At 35.4% G+C, this 19,646-nt stretch overlaps 1 pseudogene; it reads right to left on the bottom strand.

Moving 5' to 3' along the window:
- Positions 1-331: 331 nt before the first annotated feature.
- LOC109676937 (cAMP-dependent protein kinase inhibitor beta pseudogene) lies at positions 332-1,255 on the bottom strand (annotated as a pseudogene).
- Between the last annotated feature and the right edge of the window lie 18,391 nt (positions 1,256-19,646).

The following is a 19,646-nucleotide window of genomic DNA, read 5'->3' as shown; positions in this document are numbered from 1 at the left end:
CCAGGTGACTGGCTTGTGAGTGGTACTTGGACCTTCTGTCCACAAGATTAGTTGGAGTTTTGAGGTGAGGTAAGATTGCCAGCTCAGGCAGAGTAGACAGAGTTGTTTTCAGCAGGCAGCAGCTGTGGTGTTCTTCAGTTGCAGCTCTGTTTGGTCACCTCCTCCCACAGCAAGGTGGGGTAATTCAGTTTTGAATGTTACCCTCTGTCCTGGAGATTGGCCTGGGATCCACCTCCTGCCCTGCTTTGGGAGGTTATTTCCCTGTCTTAGCCTTTATGCCTCTCTCTTTTTTTTTTTTAAGGAAGATAGTGAAATTCCTTTAATAGGCATATTTCATATAAACAAATTGTCACAAGTTTTACATTCTAAGGTCCACATGAAAAACATCACAGTACACACAAACTAAATGCAAAATATATCAGACAAAAACATCCTAGGAATGTTCATGCTAAACTTTTGCAATGTTTCCAAATCTCTTTTAAGGTTTGGAGAACATTTGGTACAATTCTTTATTGATGTGATTATTGATTATTATTACTTCTCACCCCCAAAATATAATTTCCTACAAATTCTGTAATGCTTTAAATTAATAGTGTTTGGCTTATATTATCAAGAAACATTTCCCCCACCACTGTAAAATGAAATTAAGCATATACTGGTTAAATAAGTCTCAAGGAGAAGAGTGGATTTTGTTGGCTTTAAAAACAATGATATGTACTTATACATTCTTAACCTTTTTCTTGGGTGCAATTTGGAAGTAACCTGTCCTTTAATTGCCTACACGGACATTGTGGTTGCAATCCAAGTGAATAGCATCACATCAAAATTATCTAATACACATGTTACCACAGTTGCCCCCAACTCAAACATCTCAGGAAAACATAGCCAATAAGTCCTTCACTGTGTATAAATTCAGCACTCCTGATAAATTATAATTCTTCATTTTTCTTCATTTTTGGGACTCTCCAGTTGGTCTTTGGTCGTTTCTTCATCTTTCTTTTTCACATCTTCCTTCACAGAGAGTGCCTCCAGTTTGAGTGGCAGATCAGAGGTTCCACCTGTAACAGATGAACTCTGAATGTCAGGTAAGGCGTTCCGGCTGCCTGTCCTGGCTGAAGATGCGAAGTTGTTGTTCACAGATTCCACATCAGTTATGTCTGATGAGTCTGTCCTCATATCAACGTAAATCTCTGGTTAAAATATGCTGTGGTTTCTAAGGCAGGTTTAGGAAGAAACTCTGATAAACTTACTTCCCTTTATCTTTTCTGTCCCACTGTGACCTCAATAAATTTATGGTTTTCTGTTACCCCCAAATTTCTCTTGATTGTCTTTTCAGTATACCATGACCCCAGGCGCACGCAGAGATGCCGGCGGTGCCGGGCCAGGTCCCCTCGCGGTCCGGCTGCCCCGCCTCTGCTCGCTGCCGCCTCTGCTGTCTGCGGAATGCTGCCGCTGCTGTGCTCCTGCCTTTATGCCTCTCTTGATCTCTGCTGGGTCCCAACAGCTCCACTAAGAGGTTGGGTTGTCACCCCACCTCCATTCTCAGCCTTTGATGCTTTGTGGCACATCACTGAGAGTTCAGTGCAGAGAGCTCGGTTCCTTTGCACACCTCTGACAGTTCTGCAGTGAGATAGGCTCTTTTACTCTCCCCCACTCTCCAGGGTGGGTTCAGTGTTCCACCCACTCCATGTTACTGTTAGATTACAGTTCACTGTTTGTGGCTTTCAGTTTTGCTGGGGTTCTGTCTGCACAGGGGCTGTGCTGGATTATTTTCCCTGGTGGGCGATTGGGTAGGGAAACGCTGCATGATGCATGATGTTCACCTGTATCTTCTGCAGTTTCATGCAGGCAGCTTTGCAGCCAGCTGTCAGGGAGAAATGGTGTTATTTGGTGCAGCATAGAGAAGACTTCCATGAGCTAGGGGTCCAGGATGTTGCAGGGTTTGATTCTGATTTATGCTCTGTCTTCTTCAGGAGAAGAATGAAAAGAAAAGAGAAGTGGTCAAGGTTTTTATTCCCAGGGACAGAACTGGACATGCCTTGCTGGGATTTTTGTGGCTGTTAGGTGAAATTAAAGGTTGATTTAAGGGTCAGTCTTTGAATTTTATCTGCACCTAATGTGATGGTGATTATTATTTTGGCTAGAAGCAATCAGAATTACCCAAGTATGGCTCCAGTGTCTCAGGAAGGTTCCTGAAGTCATGGAGCTTAGGAGATCTGATTCCCTACCTTAGCTGTCATTTTCCCAAGATGAACAATTCAACTAAATGAACGGGGCCCATGTGTGAGGTGTTTACTAACAAGCTTAAACTAAGATGATTTGCTACTTCTTATTCATTCAATCAACAGACTGGGAAGGAGAAATTGTATCTCTAAGCAAACTCACAACATTGCTTAAGAACTTTACCAGCTCCTGGCAGTATGGTGACAAATATTGTCTTTAGGGGGGTCTCATGTTTCTGTTCTTGGTGATGACCTGCAGTTATACCCATTCAATTGCCACCACTTGTGTACCTATTCACATAAAGGCTTGCCTTATGTCTTGCATACTCATAAGTCAAGAGATGGTTCTTCTCATATGTATGTAAAAGATCTTGCAGAAAATTAATACATATGGTGGTAAGGAAAAGCTCCATATCTATGCATTTTCAAATCTTGAGCAAGAGCTTTAGATCCTCCAAATGTTAAAAAAGTGAGTTTACTTAGTATTTGTTTATTAAAGGGAGAAATAGTCTCAAAAATTCTTGAGAGCCTGAAATATCCAAAAGCCAGGTTAGAAACTTTTATTTCTGGTACAAGTGACTCCTGTGGTAATAAAACAACATCCAGTCAAAGATTACTGACAAGTGAGGAAGCAGGAAAATGTGACCCACAACGTGGAGAAAAGTCGGTCAATAGAATAGACTAAAAATAAAATAGATGTCAAAATTAAGATACATGAGCTTTAAAATAGCAGAAGACAAATACACAAATATGTATGTGTATATACACATGAACAAATTTACATCATACAGGTAAAGTAAAACATAAATGAAGTGAGGAATAAATGGAAAACATAAACAGACTCAAATGGAACTGTAAAAAATAAAATATTATCCCCAATAAAAACTGTGGATGACATAATCAGCAGACACAGATACCACAGAAGAGATTATCACTGAGTATGAAGACATATGATAGGAAGTATCCAGAATGAAGCACAGAAAATAAAAGACTGAAAAATTTTTCTTCGGTAACCTATGAGACAAGTAAAATGATTTAACATATGTGCAATTGGAATTTCAGAAAGCAAAGAGAAGGAACATGATATTCCAAGAAGTAATTTCAAAATTGTCCAAATTTGATTTTTTAAGAAATTATAAACCCACAAACACAAAAGGCAAAAAGAAATCAAAGTAAAATAAATGTAAATAAAACCTTGCTAACAGCTAAAATAGTGCTTAAGAAGGGACTCTTAAAAATAACAAAAAAACCAAACACATATCACTTTCACAGGAACAAGGATAGAAAACACATCAGAAATTAAGAGAATATAGCGGGGGATGTAACTCAGTGATAGAGCACTTGCCTGGCATGTGCAAAGCTCTAGCTCAATCACCAGCCCTGAAAAAGCAATTTTAAAGGAAATTATGCAAATCCAAGGAAAATGATTTAGTTCTCTAAAATGTTGGTAGAAAAAAGTGTACTTAAGTTCCATGTCTAACAAAATATCCTTAAAAGTAAAGTGGGGCAAGAGTTGAAAAGCTTATTTATTATTTATGTGGAAAATCAGAAGATCTTAAATCTCCAGGCAACATTTAAAAAGAAAAATGTTAGAGGATTTACACAATCTGATTTCCAGATTTATAAACTTACACTATTCAAGGATGAATAGTATTGGTAGACATATAGATTAATGGAATGGAAATAACAGTCCAGAAATAAACCAATACTTTCATAATTGATAGATATTCAGCATAAGTGTCAAAAATGCATGGGTGGGGAAGGAGAGTTTTGTTTATCAAATTGTGCTGAAATGATTATGTATCTTTATGAGAAAAAATGAATCCCAACCCTTTCATTATACCATACATTAAAAAATAAGTAATCAAAATATATAATAAACCTAAACTTAGGAACTAAAGCCAAAAATCTTTTAGAAGAAAACATAGGAGAAAATCTTGATGACCTCAAGCTAGCCCAGGCAAAGACTTATTACATAAGACATAATCATATGATGTCGATGAAAACGTAATGAATTACACTTTCAAAAGACGCTAAGAAAATGAGAATGTCAGCCTCAACATGGGAGAAAATGTATCTGACACCAAGTGTGTGTGTGTGTGTGTGTTTACATGTGTGAGTATATTATAAAGAACTTTCACAACTCAATAAGAAAAGTAAAAACAAAGGATTGGGGCATTTTATGAAAGAAGATATGCAATACAAATTTTCAACATTATTTATATTTATGAAAATATCAACAGAAAGCAACATTAAAATACCTATTAAAATGACTTAAATTGAAAAGTTGGATAATTCCAAGTGCAAAAAACCTAGAATTCTAATATATTGCCGGTAGGAAAATATAATGTCACATCCAATTTGAATAACAGTTTGGTAATTTCTTAAAAAGTTAAATATATGCTTAACATATTATATACCATGTCTGAAAAACCATGTATTGTGATTGTTTTTTGTTTGCTTTATTGCGGTGCTGAGGATCCAACCCAGGTCCTTGTGCATGCAGTTGACTACTGACCTACACGCCCAACCCTACAATATGAGTATTGTATGTGTGTGTGTGTGTGTGTGTGTGTGTGTGTGTGTGTGTGTGTGTGTGTGAGACAGGATCTTGCTATGAACCTTAGGTTGGCTTGCACTTGCAATTCTCTGGTCTCTATCTCTTGTGGACTTTTATACTTATGTGCCACTGTGCTGGGCTCTGCCATATGAGTTTTTGTAAAATATATGCAGTGTATATTGTGAAAATGTTAGCACAGAGAACAGCGGGAAGAAATGGAAGTATAGTCTTAAAAGGCATATGTTCAATGAAATTAGTATAAAGCTATCTGAAAAGTAAATTGGGGTAATTTTAATCCATGTTTCATAAATTCTAAAGCATCTACTTAGAGAGGAAAAACACAGCCTATCTAATGAACAATATTGCAGATGATAAAGATTTGTGAAAAAATCACAAATCCAATCAAAAGAAAGCCAGGAAAACAGGAAAAAGGAATAACAAGAAGACAAAAAACACATGTGGGTAAAATGTAAACAGCAAGATACTAAACTTAAAGCCAACATGTTAATGAATATATTAGCTGCAGATGGTCTAAAAATTTCACTTTTTGGGGTAGGTTAATATTTTCAGATTGGAGAGAGACACAAAAGCCAATTATATGCTATATAGTAATTTGTGTAACTTAAACAAGAAAACACACATATGTTAAACATGAAAAAATAGGAAACATTCTCCTGCAAACAAGGGTCATGTGAATGGTGGAGTGGTCATATTAGTGTCAAACAAAATCAATTTCAAGATAAAGGAGTATGACAAGAGAGCAAAAGAAAACTTCATAAAGGTAAAGGGATTGATACATGAAGAAGATAACCACACCAAATATGAGTATGTCTACTTTGTAGCAGATCTTCAAAGTATATAAAGCAAATATGGAGAAAAGAGACAAGCCCACCAGCACAGCTGGAGAATTCGATAATCTTCTCCTAGTAACCAATACAGTATGTAGATAAAAAATCAATGGGATTACAGAAGACTAAACACCACCACCATCTTATCCAGTCTAACAGATGTTATCAACCATTCCACCCAACAATAGCAGAACACATATCTATTGCATGTATATATGTAATATTCGCCAAGAAAGACCATATTCTGAGCCAAAAAACAAATATCAAATTTGAAAGAATTGAAATCATACTGCATATGTTCTCTAACCACAGCTTAATTAAATAAGAAATAATATTAGAAAATCCTCAAGATTTGGAAATTAAATAATGCACTTCTACATATTAAGCAGGTCAAAGAAGCAATCATATGGGAGATTATAAAATACTCTTAATTCTTATTTCACATTACACTCACAAATGGACTTAAAATGGATAATAGACCTAAACCGTAGTCTAATGGTAGAATTTCTAGTATAAAACATTAAAGAAAACCTGTGTGGTCTTGGATCAGAATTATTTATCACGATACCAACAGCAAAAGCTACAAAAGAAAGATAAATTATTAGAGTTCACCAAAATTAAAAACTTCTTTCCAGAAGGTACCACAAGAAAATGAAAATTCTACTTCAGGATGGAAGAAAATATTTATACAAAGAACTTGAGTCCAAAATTCAGGAGGGCCTCTATCTCAGTTACAATAAGGTAAATCAGCCAATAAAAACATTCATATGTTTTGAACCTACTTTATCTAATGAGTGAATTAAAAATGCTCAATCTGATTAGTCTTCAGGGAAATGCAAACTAACACCAGGAGAAATGACATTATATTTGCATTCTAATAGTTTCAGTAAAAATAATTGACAATTCTAAAACTACTGTGGATGAGAAACATGGCCTGTGGGAATAGAAAACAATCCACTCTTTTTGGAAAAAGGCTTGGCACTTTCTTATCAACAACCCTACAGCTTTTTTAAGTACCTACCGAAGAGAGATGAAAACATGTCCACACAAACACACATGTAAGTGTTTACAGTGGCTGTTTGTAATTTTTCCTCATTAGAAACAGCACAGATATTCATCAAGTAGTGAGTGAATTAACAAATAGCAATATGTCCATGCAATACAACACATCTAATCTGTGAAGAGAACAAATTACTGATACACTCAACAACATGCATAAATTTCAAAAACGTTATGCTGGTGGAATATAAAGAGATGAAAAGTAGTATGAATTCTATGATTCTCCTTATATTAAGCTAAAAATCTAATCTATAATGACAGAAAGCAGATCACTTGAACCTGGAATGATGAATGGGTGGGGACTGACTAGGGAGAAGCCTGATGAAAGTCAGGCACTGGGGGAAATCTTTTATATGCATTGTGGAGGTGGTTGATTTATCAAAAATCTCAAAAAATGTAATTAAAATTGGTTATTTTATTGTATACAAATTACAGTTTAGTGAATGTGGAAAAAAGTTATTCCTGACTTAGTGAATGGTCCCATTTTCTATCTAATTCCACACACTAGAACCTGGAGAGCTCCATATTCTTCCCCATTCATATTAAATTCACGTGCAATCTCACTTTCTCTTCCCCCTGTTTCTACTTCCCAAATAGCATATGGAGTACTGCAGTCACCTCCAAACTGCATACTGTCCTGCCACAACCCCATCCAATTGCTATCAGAGAGCTCAATGACTTTTTTTTTGTGGTGGGACTGGGGTTTGAACTGAGAGCTTCATGATTGCAAAGCAGATGCCCTACCACTTGAGCCATACCTCCAGCCAGTTTTGCTCTCGTTATTTTGGAGATGAGGGTCTCATAAACTATTTGTCTGGTCTGGCCTTGAACCATGATCCACCAGCTCTCAGCCTCCCAAATAGCTAAAATTACACGCATGAGTGCCTAGTGCCTAGCTCAATGACTTTTAAAAAAAATTATATACTTTCTCTTTCTAAAACATTTAAATCTATACAGTTTATGAAAAAGAAAATAAATTATTCTTCTACTGATGTATGACTAGGTAAAGAATGTATATATTTAACACTGAAAGCACAATCCATAAATGGAAAAATTAGTGTAATGGATCCCATCAGATTAAAAACACCTGCTCTATGAAAGCCCAGATGAAGAGAATAAAGACTACAGACTGAGAAAAAGAATTTTCAAACCACATATCTAAAAGGTGCTAGTATTCAGACTACAAAAAAGAACCAAAAAACCAATAGTACAAACAGCAAGTAATCCAATTAGAAGTTGGGCAGAAGACATGGACAGGTATTTTATAAAAAAGAATATATACACAGTAAGTAAACATATAGAAGTTACTTATTATCATTAGACAGCCGGAAAATTAAAACTTCAACTGCAATAAGATGTCCTTATCTACCTACCAGAATATCTAAAATAAATTGTGATGACCTCAAATTATAATATGATTTGAGGCAAAGATGTAGAGAATGGAATCACATTTTGCTGAGGGGAGTGTAGAATGGCACAGTCACTCTAAAAAAGCATTTTGGCAGTTTCTTATAAAGTTATACATACAATTACCATAGGACACATTGACTGCTCTCTTGGGCATTTATTTTGGAAAAGTGAAACTTTATGTTCACACAAAACCCCATACTTGAATGGTCATAACATCTTTATTTATAATAAGCAAAACCTGGAAGGAGCCCAGTTGTTCTTCAACAGATGAATGGCAGAATGAGCTGTGGTACCCACAACCTCAGCAATGCTATTCATCAGTTTAAAAGGAAATGGACTATTAATACTTACAGCATCCTGAGTCAATTTCCAGGGAATTGCACTGAATGAAAAAGTCAAGCCCTAGAAATTGTACACTATGTGATTCCAAATTTATAAAATTTTTGAAATTTAAAAATTTTAGAAAAACAGAACAGAGTAGTGGTTGGCAGGGGCTAGTGACAATGAGGAGTAAGCAAAAGGGAAAGAATGTGCAAAATGAGGAGTATTTGTGGTGATGAAATGTATTAACAAATATCAGTCCATTTCTAACTTAGGAATTTAAATTACACAAAGAAAGGCTCTGAGGTTATGGCTGTTATTTTCAGAAACTTTAGAATAGTTTTATTATGGGTAGAATAGACTTTGTTTCCTACCTTGAGGGAATAATTAAGAAAAGAAGTAATAATATGGATCCACCACAGTTGGTCCTAGAACAATTTTGACCTTGTCAAGTTTCTGTACTTTCTGTTGTTTGGTTCTTGGGGAAGACAGTAAAGGTTGGAGAGAAAAAACACACAAACTTCTGGTTTGGTTCTCTTTTGCCAGCAGCCTCTGATCACACACATGCATTTCCTCCCTCCTTCACCACACTGCAATCAAACTGTAAGAATCAGCACCACTAATGGTCACAAACCAAGAGATCTGGGTCATGTTGCAGTGGATTTTTAAATTTAACCTTGTTGTATTTTATTTTTTTGTTATTTGAGGTAAACTTTGTATTGGAATATGTTTTATTCTTTGATTCAGAACAACACACTGACTTCAGGTACAGTTTTGAGTTTTCAAATATAAACACATTTGTTTAATCAATGCCCAGAATGTGCCAACACTGACAAATTGGGAGTTTACTACATAAGTATCCAGAGTTCTGGTTCCTTTTGAAAACCATGAAAATGTCACCACATTGCTAATATTTTAGCTTTACATGCAATGTATTTCTGATCAAGGAGCCACAGAGGGGAATCTACTGGGAGTGTTCATAATTAGTGAGAGACACAGATACAGAGCATTTTTATTGGGTATGACTACATCATGAAGAATGCACTATGGTAAAACAGAAATAGCCTCAGGTCTTGATGAAGTTGTTAAGGCACTGAATTAAACAACCCTGGAGCTGCATAGTCTCAGAATTTCTTATAGGAAATGATAAACACCAAATGTTTCAGCAAGTTAAACCAGGATTTTCTGTTTCTTGTAGCTAAAAACTTCCTAATTGGCCTTTGGGGGAAATACTTCATTTGTGAATGATATATAGTGTAAGGATTTATCAGATTAAGTAGGAATGTCTTTATCTTAGTGTCATATCCCACAGAACAAATTACACTGGTCAGGAGAGAGAAAATTGGATGATGGTAGAAAGACAAAATAGAGTCATTAAGGTAAAAATTATTTATCTATATATTATATCCATATCTATACCTCTTCCTATATCTCTATCTCTATCATCTCTCTTTCTCTCTTTCACTCATCAATCTCTATATATTTCTGTATCTACAGAAGTGTGGCAGTAGTCCGAACAGGAGTCAGAACCTGTCCTAACAAATTCATTCACCATAAAAATTTTAAAGATGGACATTGTAAAAAACAAGTATTAAGTGTTTCCTCTCTAATTGTTCTTACACTTCTGATCATTTTGAATAGTTTCATGTTTCTTAAGTTGCTTAACCTAAATTGTTAATATTGTGTTTATTCAGCAAAAGTCTTCTCAACAACCCATCTTTAGTATAAGTCTTTATTTTGTGCCTCTAAGTTCAATTCTGATAAAGTTTGAACATCAATGGAAGGTTCTGTGAAATGAACTTTTTTTATGAAACTGATTGGATCCTAAGTCCTCTATATCACAAGGCTTGCGTATCAGTTGAAGAGACTTGATCCCTTTTATATAGTAAGAGGCACTCAATATGTTTGCCTTGAATTTGGGTCCAAAAAATTCTTTGGTATAATTAATTTCTTATTCCTTTAGGAACAAGTATTTATGTATATACCTATGTATGCTGACCCCAGGCCTATATGCACATGCACACACACACACACACACACACACACACACACACACACACATAACCTCCTAGTTCAGTCTGTCGTGCTGTGCTCTATTATGCCAATGAAAAAAGATGAAGTACACTATCATATCACTTGGCAGAAATGTTATTTACAAGTTAGAAATTGTATAGGAGGAATTGCAATGCATTCTAGGATAAGCTAGGTAAGTAACTGGTAACCCCTCTAAAGTCACAAGAACTAGAAAACATGAACAAAGTGCTTAGAGCCTTGGTGGGGGAGGATGAATGGGGAGAAAGTGTTGGCTGAGCAGTGATACCCCAGTAACGTCCACGTGGACTCTAAACTTATGACCTATTAGTTATATCTAGGTATTGACTATTTTTGTAGGATCCATGAGCTAAAAATGCATTTATAATTTTAAATGGTTGAAAAATTATAAAATCATAATAATATATTTTGACGTGAGAATTCTATGAAATTTGAATATCAGGGACCGTAAATAGTTTCATTGAGACAGAACCATACCAATTATTTACTTATTGTTTATTCCCACTTTTGAGTTCTGAAGCCCAAGTTGAATAGTTGTATTAAGAGACTCAATGACCACAAGGCGAAATATTACTCTGGCCATTTCCAGGAAAGGCTTTCTGACCTCTGGCCTAGGCAGTCTGAACAAATTAAATGTTTAATGTGCAAGTGAATCACTTGGGAATCTTGTGAAAATGCAGATTTTGATTCAGAAGATCTGAGAGGGGCCTGTGTGTCCACATTTCTAATGAGATCCTAGCTTGCACAATCCTGCTAGACCTAGGACTGGATACTAAGTAACTAAGGTCCAGTACAGTTCAGCAAACTTATTCTTTAAAGATCCAAATAATAATTACTTCAGGATCTGTGGGCTATGCAGTCTTTTTAAAAATTAACATGTATTAATTATACAAAATAATGGGTTTCATTATGACTTCTGGTCTTCTTTACAAGCACTCAAATCATCAAGGGAAAGTAGCCTAGAAATCATGGAAAAGAACAGGGAAGACTATTCCAATAAAACTTTATTTGCAGAAGCAAATGTATTGGATTTGTCCCCTGGGCAGCAGTTCACCAGTTGGTGGACTAGAGTGTTAGTGTAGAACATCATTAAGGAACAGACATTGCCCCACCTTCAACTTGCTAACTACTTGTATTTCTAGTAACAATGAACATAACAATCAGCTTTTATTTGTTGTTTTTTATGTGCAGACACTCTGTCTTCTCTTATTTATTGCCCAGAATAATTGTAGGAAGAGGAACTGCCATTATCCTCACTGAGGACATTAGGAAACTGAGCTTCTGAGAAAAAGCACATATCCAAAGCCTCCACAGGAAATCAGTGGTGGACCTGAGGTAAGCATCACCCATGATTATGATGGTTGCCTGTAGAACATGAACACACACAGGAAGTCTACAATCTGGAGAGCTGAACTGTGACCACCCCACTTTCCTTCAGTGTGGGCCTGCAGCTCACAGACCTAAACTATAAGACAAAACATCTATTTGAAATCAGGGTGACATGGAGCTGTCAGAAAAATGGGAATTTGTCTCAGGAATGGCAGAGTTTTCAGTTACGACACATTTTAAACCTTCATTGCACCTTCTAGATGTTAAACCTTTGAGAGACTTCAGAAAGTACACTTCGTAGACTTGGATTTCTCATCATCTATAATGAATTTGCTTTACTGTATAATAATATATCATTTTAGGCACCAAATAGTAAGGAATTTGGCTTTCTCAGTATACTTTGGAATTTTTACTTATACAATGTATGTCTCTTCTAACCACAATATCTGAAATTACATGTCTCCTTTAACATTCTTCTAGGATATTTTTCTTCTTTCATAGTTACAATCACTGAAGTAGAGAGCAAACCTTGATTTTGGTCTAGAATGTAAGAATAATTTTATCCTTCTTTGCATTTTCATTTCTGTGTAAATTAATGTGTGTGTGTGTGTAAGGCATGCATCAGCATAAGTATATTAAGAGAACAGTAAGAACAAACGTGTTAGTAAAAATGCTTAGGAAGGAATTTTCAGACACAATATCCTCAGATTAAAGATAACATATAGAGATTAGTAATTTGTGCCATTTTAATGAATCATCTGTTGAAAGATTTCATGTCATTACCTTGATGATTCATGATCATTTCCATTTTATGAGCAATCAGTATAGGATACAGGACAAGGAGAAATAGAAGAAGTTTTCTAAGTCCTAAGATTCTGTCATCTCAACTTTCTTGATGGAGCAGAAAGCTCACACAGTGTTATAGACTCATAGGGCCAGAACTTTTGATTCTGTAATTTAGACATTGCATACTAGGCCTCTATGTTTCCATGTTAAGGTCAAATTGAAAATGTAAAACTCTTAAAAGCCAACACAAATATGTTGGAGTTTTCCTCATGAATTTGGAAATATGTATCAGCTTCCTAGGGTGGTTGTAACAAAGTACCACAAACTGGGTGACTTAAGACAACAGACTTGTATTGTCTCACAATCTAGAGGCCACAAGTCCAGAATTAAACTGTTCACAAAGCCATGCTGTCCTAACAAGTCTCTTGGAAAGAAGCATTTTCCTGGCTTCTGGTGATGGCCAGAAATCCCTTGGTTTCTCTTGCATCACTCCAATCTCTGCTTTCATCTTCTTGTGGCATACTGTCTGTGTCTTCACATAGCTGCCTTCTTAAAAAGTCACCAGTCACATTAGATTTGGGACCCACCCCACTTCAGTATAACCTTGACTTAACCCTGATGCAGTCTCACCTATGTGTATTAAATTGTCAATTCCTTTGAGTTCAATTTACCCAAGTGTTACTGTAATTATAGACACAGTTCTACAGCTCACCTTCTTTAACAAAAGTTGGTTATTTTTGGAAAAATTCTCTACTATTTCATAATAAATTTTGCTTTGTTACCAAGTTATTCTTGTAACATTAAACATTAATTTGATAGCAAGTCATTAATCAAAACATCCCAGTTGTCTGTCAGTGGGACAGAGTGTCAGGTGTCCTTGTAACTTTTGGCTTCATAGGAACAAATTGGCCTTCCCAGAAAGTCATGAGTATCCAGCAGAATATTTTTGGAATTTAATAAGAAAATACTAATCACCAGAGGGAAATATGAAAGTAAGTTATACTCCTGGTAAGTGAATTTCTTTTATTTTGGGACATTATTTCATGCAGGTATCTGGTACCACCATACACGATGTGTAGTAGCTTGCTTACTTATCTTTAGTGATGTTTGACCTGTCTGTGAACTTGGAGGTTCCCAAAGCATTGGTCAGGATCATATTATACAACTGCCTTAGTTAGGCATAAGCAAATGTAAACTATATTGATAAATCTTTTCCCTACTTTTAACCTGTAACTTAAAAGTACAATACCATAAATTTGGGTAAGTGAGACAAAAGCTGACATATTCATAAGTATTCTTTATTTCACTAAGTGAGAACTACTGGGTAATGAGAAGAATGCTAAAAATTCTTTTTAAATGTTATGTATTGTATAATAGAAACTGAAATCACCTAAAAATTGGTAGAACATTCTTAATGTTCTCCAGGTCCTAAACCCAAAATGGAACAAACATTAAATTGTGTCAAAATAATGTTATGCCTTCTTGAGATTGACTTTCAACTTGATATTTGGCATTAAGTGCACCACATGCCTTCTCTCAGAAACCCAAGCCCCAATCCCAAATCCAGGGCCTGAGTGTAATTGAATATAAGGTCAGCCATCTTGCCTCTGAGAGTCTCATCCTGAATGTGTGTGGCTTCCATGCTTGGACACATAATAAATTTATTAGTCCATTGTCACTTTCTTTCACAGGTTAATGAAAGAGTAAATTTTCCCTTCTCCATCACTGCCAAATAAAAGAATGTTTAGAATGTTAATTTGTAATTTAGTAATTACAATCAGTATTGTCAAATCTGAAAAAAATAGCAACTAAGGGTTTTTAAATTTGTGTATATCATCAGTTCTGAAGGACCATTCCTTTATAAATTGGAGTATTCTATAAAATAACAGGCCAAAGAACAGAGACATGGAGAAGAAATATGAAAAAACAGAATTATTTTTCTTCATTTGTTCAAAGGCACATCTAAAGACAAAGGGTAATAGTGATTTGAAATGCTGACTCTGCAAAGTTACTGGCATTGACCAAGCAGTACACAGACATGAATATTGTGTTTTTAGCTTTCTGTTAAAATATGAAATATAGCAGGAGGATAAAAAACGCTCAACTTTTTTGTTCATATTCAAACCGTCACTATCAGAGTGAAGGAGGCTCTGCATCTTCAATTGACTTTCTATAGCTCAGATCTGTTGGAATTTGGAGAATTAATGTGCCTTCAAAAGCTGAGATGGAAAGTGAGGGGCTCTTCATCTGCTTTCCTCAGATGCCTGGAACCTAACCAGGAGCCCACCTGGATGCAGGTGATTAAGTGAACCTGTGATGGCTTTTTCACAGTGAAGAATCCGAGCACCCAGAACATGATCATGTAGATATGCAGTCCTTATAGATGTGCTGCTTGCCCAATATTCCTAGTAGTTTAAAAATGGGTCTGGAGATGGTAAAAACAGAGATAAAGCTTCCTAGGACTCTAAGGTCTCAGACACCTCGAAAAGACAAGGAAAGGATGAGTTGAACTTCATCCACTCATAGATTTGCTTAGATAGGATTCAATCTGGATCAAACTACTTCATACCTGGACATTGTGAGGTTTTAATGTAATAAAGCATGTCCTCAAAGTATTTAGAATCAGTGTCATGTGTGCAAGGACCCCTGGCATTTCAGTTCCCTTCTGGGTAATGGCCATTGCTGTGGGGAGAATTCAGCAGTGGTGCTGGAACCTCGGCCACTGCCCTCACAGTAATAAAAAGGAATGGATATAGCCAACTCACAGTGAATGGCTTGCAGCCCATCATGGATTCTTCATTGATTACATTCATCAAATTCATGAACATTACTGGCTCACAGAAAGCAGCAAGGTTCCTAGTATCTTCTATGTTCTGAGAAAGAGTCATAGGCATTTATAACTTTTCAGAGTTCAAGTCAGTGAAGTAGGATTTTAACAAATCAAAGAAAATGACTAGTGTTTTAATGCTCATAACTTTAAAAAGACACAGGATCAATATTTTTAAAAAACTATTTAGAGAAAAATTTCAAATAATGGTGATGATGCAAATCAGAGACCACTGGGGCCTGGTCTTGCCTGACCTAGAAAACTATTCTTTCACATTCTTGAAGTATATAGGGCTGTGCTCATGGGGCTTGATCCCAATCTGGGGCTGGAAATTTGGTTCTGAGCTTAGATTATTTGTTTCATGTTGCTTTAAAAAATGAGAGAACATTTACAAGTTGATACTAGACTGCTGTTTACAATTTCTGAAAAACCAAAGAACAATACAATTTATGCAACAGAATACACAGTATGGATTTGGAATTATCATTTTGAATCTATAACAAGTGGCAGGGAAAAGAAATTAACAATTTTTCAGTTGTTTGGAATGAAACAATACTTTGTGGGATTCACATTTCATATTGCAGTTGTTTAAACAGCAAAATGCTGGAGTGGTTAAATATGAAACCACAAAGTTGAACCCTGAGAAAGCTGTTTGGTCAGAAATGTTTCTGGAATGAGTCTTCAGCCTTGGTTATTTATGTTCCACTGGTCAGTGATGAACTATGCTATACTCAGCCTGAGAAATTATCCACAGAGGAAGCTTTGCTTTAGGGGTTTGTCTCTTCTTTCAGAAGTTTGAAGTGGCAGCACATCCCTTAACAGCTCATTTCCTGAGGGATACCAAACAAGAAACAAAACCAGGAAAAAAGAAGTTTATGATCTCTCACCTCCCTGTGAACCCTTTCTATGTTTAACATAGAGACATTCTCATAACCTGGCTTAAACTGAAATCTGCCACAAAGGCCCTAAATATTTATTATGCAGAGGCCAACGGCATATTTTTCAACAGGAAAATAAGACAAGATGCCTTTACTACCTTTGTGCTTTGCCTAAACATAAAACTGAAGTAAAATTGAATTAAAAAAAAGACCTTGTTTTCTCTGTAACAATTTAGTTGGAGAAGTTTTTAATAGGTTCATTCACAAACAGAATTAACAACTTTGGGTTGTCCACTGGAAACATATCAATCTACTAATTTCTATCACTTTATTAAATAACTGAGAAGAAGTAGATAGTCATTGAGAAACCAAAATTAAATAAATACTTTGTAGCCATTGTCCCATTAGAAACTCACAGTCTTGAAGAGGGGCATCAATATTTTAGTTATGCACAAACTTAGAAGTAAGGGGACCTGGCAAATATAGTTTCTGGGGTGAGATTGAAGACAGAGCATGACTGACGAAGGTGTGGGTTGGGGCTGAGTTACATTTTGTGATACCTGTTGTGACTCTGAACTCTAGAGATTCTTGAATGGCATTAGAGATGCAGTCATCATGTATGTTTAGAATTAGTGCTCAGTGGTATGTCATGAATCTGCAGTGTATACCTGACATTTTTATTTTAGTTCAATGGTAGAATGCCAAATGACTAACAGATTTTTCACATATAAAATCACTCAGAAAATAAATGTATCCTCATAATGTCAAATGCTGAATCAATAGAGTAAAATTACAAGAGAGGGGAACAGCAGAAAGAAACCAGAGGTAGGAAACTAGGTGTCTGAATAAAGTGAGTAATTCTTGTAGTTCACCATTTCTAACTTTAAAATAAATGGGATCACTTGCAGCTAGATCTAATCAACTTTGATTTGAATGGCATACATTCTTTAATAGCACCAATTCTTGAAATTCTTAAATTATTGATCTAAAAATAATTATACAGTATCTTTAGATTGTTTTGGTTTTGGTCAAAGCTAAATTACATAGTAGATTTTATTTTCCTTGACATGTTATGAAAAAGGCAAGGAGTAACTGTGACTAATGGTGCTAGTAAATGTTTCTCACCAGCTCAAAAGTTGGGGTTGTGGGTAGTCCTGAGTTATAGCCTTTGACAGTTATCATGTTGTAAATGCTTTCACTTTGGCCAATTTCAAATTATCAATGGGATATCAACTTTACAATCTCCTGAACATTTACCTATTGGTAATAACACTCTATTGCTATTTCTGCATGGATCATAAGACTCAAAACTTAAGAGTTTTTCAGCTTAGTTACTGAAAGTGGACATGGAATGCCAAACTCTCTACCCTGTGATACTCCTATAAAATGAAAGGAAAGAGAATAGGAATAAGAGAGGGAAAGTTTTGCTATATTTGCTGTATCAGAATCTGAACAAACATTTACAAAACATATTTAATTCAGTAGACAGTTCCTGAAGACTGAACTAAATATTAAAGGAGCTTCTAAAATACAGAGATTTTAGTATACTTACAGCATGCTGTTGTTGGAAATATATGACAATAAATAAACTAGTCCCTTCCAGTTGATAAACATCTTCCTTGTATTACTTTTAATTTACATTTCTCTGTTGTTTTCTCTTTGACATCCTTTTTCCTCAAATCAGTTACTCTATATCAATGCTGATTTATTTTACCAAAATAAATATCCCATGAAGCTCTTTGTCAGTGAAGTTGTTTATAACTTATAAGTAAAATGATTTTATTTTTCTTCTCCTACAGCATTCTTTAAATGAGAAGAAAATTATATGAATGTTGCCAATCTTGTGCCAGAGCTTGGGGAATTGTCTGAAAAATAATCTCTGAATAATCCTAACCCACATGGAAGCATGAATAAGTTAGGGAAAAGAGACTTAGGTATTTGTTTAATCTTCACATTCAAAAGTTAAAGCAATAGCTTCTTTATTTTATTCATTCTTTTCAGTCCCTCAAGCTTGGGCCTCAGAAGCTCTGTGCTGACTAAATTCATCCTTTCTCATGAATTTTATTTTTGATTTCATCTTATAAAGAAAACTTTCACAATTAATGGATTCTAACATAGCTCTTGGTTGTGAATTTTTAAAAAATAAATATAACCAAGAAACAGATTTACCACAGAATACATAATCATAATCATTACCAAGTCCTACCTTTTTTAGAAAAAAAAAAGCACTTATATTTTTTAACTTGACAAGTCGATTTTCATTTCCCATTTTGTTTGCAGGGTAGGAGTAACAGTGATACTCTAGAATAAAACAAAGAGAAAGGCAACTCTTAAAAACTATTTAGATCAGAGAAACCTTAGAAAAGTATAACTCCTTTCTTGGGCATCAAAAGATATTCAGAGGTAAAGGAAGTTGAGTACTTAGATTTTTTAAAATTTTGTTTTGTAAAGCCAGGAACTCTCTCTTCCCCATGGACTTAAGACAAATGGCAGATAAGCTACATCCAACACATCATAGTTGACCATTTTTGTTTATACCTACAAGGAAATTATTATTTCTGTTCTTTCTAATCCTTCTGCATTAGTTATTTGTTGGAAATACTGATAGCTCTCATTTGTGGGTAGGTGTTAAAATAGCACTATTGTGAAAAAAGAAAACCAAATCTTGTTACAGAGATCAGTGAGATTCACACAAAGCACCATTGGGAAACTTCAATTTATTTATGTTTTAGTTACTTTGTGCATTGAGATTAGATTTTGATTCTTCAGAGAATTCTTTTCAAATTACCCTATTAAATAAGAACTTCTTTCTATTTGTAACTACTTAAGCAAGAATGAAGAAAAATAAAGCTTACATTTCTTGTTTTCTAAGAAAGAGTGGTAAACTGAGGCATTCAACTAGTGAGTACTGCTCTGAACACATGACCTGAGCTACAAACTTTGAGGGCTTTCTTGTTCTTGAAGACCCCTGCCACATAAGCATGATGCATTGCCCTTTAAGTGTTCGGTGAGCTTGTTTCCTTGAATTGAGTGTCTTGGCTACATAGAGCTGTACCTTCTCTACTAAAACAAACAAACAAACAAGCAAGAAAGCAAGCAAATCTGCAAAACTAACCGAGGAGATTAGTAAACTGGTAGTTAGCAGATTATGTTGTGCATGTGATTTTGTTCCTTTGAATTTTCCTAACTAGATTTCTTTCCACAGTGTCTCACACTATTCAGTAATGTCTTTAGTGTTTCCCCTTCTCTTTGTAATGTCATCAGTTAAAAATTATGTTACTTGATCACACTTTGATCCTTTCTACATTGTGCATCAGGACTCATGATGACAAGGCATCCTTCCTCTACCCCTTA

Source organism: Castor canadensis, chromosome 9 (assembly GCF_047511655.1).
Source record: "Castor canadensis chromosome 9, mCasCan1.hap1v2, whole genome shotgun sequence".
Taxonomy (NCBI): domain Eukaryota; kingdom Metazoa; phylum Chordata; class Mammalia; order Rodentia; family Castoridae; genus Castor; species Castor canadensis.
Note: the sequence above shows the minus strand (reverse complement) of the source record. Positions and strands in the feature narration are given on the sequence as shown.